Below are 1,907 nucleotides of genomic sequence, written 5' to 3' on the forward strand. Positions count from 1 at the left end.
ACAAATCTGTGCGTACGAACGGTTCTTGCATGAGGCCCAATATTTCCAAAAAAACAAAACAAAACAAAACAAAACAATGTTTTTGAAGGAAGTGAAAAAATATTATTATTTAAAATATCTAGTATTACTATTTCTATGGGGAAATTTATTTTAAATACTGTATATATTTTGACATTTCCACCAAAACTCACTTTAAAATCTTTGGAATATCACTTTAACAGTTTTTACTCATTCTAAGCATTTTTTTTTCCTGAAACACCTGTACTGAATCTGTTCAGTCAGAACTTGTTTCTGCCTCATTACTGAGGCTGTAAATACGATAGTGGTGATGTTAGCCTGTGAAAGTGTTCGTTCCACACATTGTGCTCACTTTCAGTTTGAGTGTGAAGTCTGACTGGTCCGTTTGAGTCTGTGTGTGAACAGAGCTGTGCAGGGAATTCACAGCAAGCAAGAAGGTTTCTATCACCTGACAAAAACAGACAAAAAAATAACGGTAGAAAGGATCATTTATCCAAAGAAACTGTCAGACTGGATTAACAAGATTCAGCAACTTTACTCTGCTACTTCTTAGACAAAGACAGTTTTACTAATTCAAGGAATAACAAGCAGGATTATTTGCTTAGAGTCAAATTACAAACCAACTTGTTTTTACATCATAACCTGTGTTTTGTTCAGAAAACACCCACCAATTGTAGAACATTTCAGTGTTAAGAACATRTTTAACACAGTTTGCTGCATGATGTAAAAGCAACTTCAGACATGATAAAACCAGTCCAGATGCTTTTTAATTTATTCATTTATTATTTTTTTGAGATACATTTGATCAAAATCCAGCAATCATGTGAAGAAATTTATAGTTATTATAGATTAGTACTGATATTAGAAAACAACACTAGAGTATTAGGGTTTCCTTTTTATAATACTTTTATAATGTTTGATCTATTATGTGTTAATTGAAATAGAGCAGCTACATGTCCGAAACATAAGCAACACATAAGTGAACCGTTTAAAAACATTAGATTGAGGTCTTTGTATGAATGCCTGTGATTCAGCCRGAGGTCAGTAGGGGGCGAACTCAGGCATTGAAGAATCGTGTATAAAAACATGCACTTCCTGGCTTTGAGTCAGTGTGGTTTTGCTTGTCAGCCCGGTGACAAATAAAACTCACTCAGATCCAGAATTCTGGTGTTGTATGACTTAATTCCTTTCACAAATCAGTTTATTTAACAATTGTGTTTTCATCTTGACTTCAGTCGATATTGAACACGTATTTTCTTACACATGTACAAAAAGAAAATCCTCACTAAAAATCGAATTATTTGACATGAAAAGAAGAGAATACAGAAAAAGATCAATTAAATTGACTGATAAGATTTGTCTGTTACTGTTTTCACACCAATATAAAAAAAAGACTGAAAAATTAAAACTTGTTTTTCTTGGCATGCAAGTTGCAAACTGTCATAAGAAGAATGCACTGAATACAGAGACACAAAGTAAAAACATAAAATTGTTGCAGTATTTCCTTTGGGGCCAGATAAAACGGTAAGGAGGGCCAGATTTGGCCCGTGGGCCTTGAGTTTGACTCTTTGCCACCAGTTTATGATGAGTAAGTTTCTGGTTGTACTAATCAAACATCCTGTCTTGTTATCTAAAAACATGTATAACAGAGTGCATATTTTAAACTGAGTATTCAACATTAATACAGCGGGTAAAATAAGTATTGAACACGTCACCATTTTTCTCAGTAAATATATTCCTAGAGGTGCTAATGACATGAAATTTTCACCAGATGTTGGTAACAACCCAAGTGATCCATACATAAAAAGAAATAAATGTCCAGAAATGAAGTTAAAGTTGAACATACATCCATCCATCCATCCATCCATCCATCCATCCATCCATCCATC

The sequence above is a fragment of the Austrofundulus limnaeus genome, unplaced genomic scaffold (genome assembly GCF_001266775.1).
Source record: "Austrofundulus limnaeus strain Quisiro unplaced genomic scaffold, Austrofundulus_limnaeus-1.0 Scaffold488, whole genome shotgun sequence".
Classification (NCBI taxonomy): domain Eukaryota; kingdom Metazoa; phylum Chordata; class Actinopteri; order Cyprinodontiformes; family Rivulidae; genus Austrofundulus; species Austrofundulus limnaeus.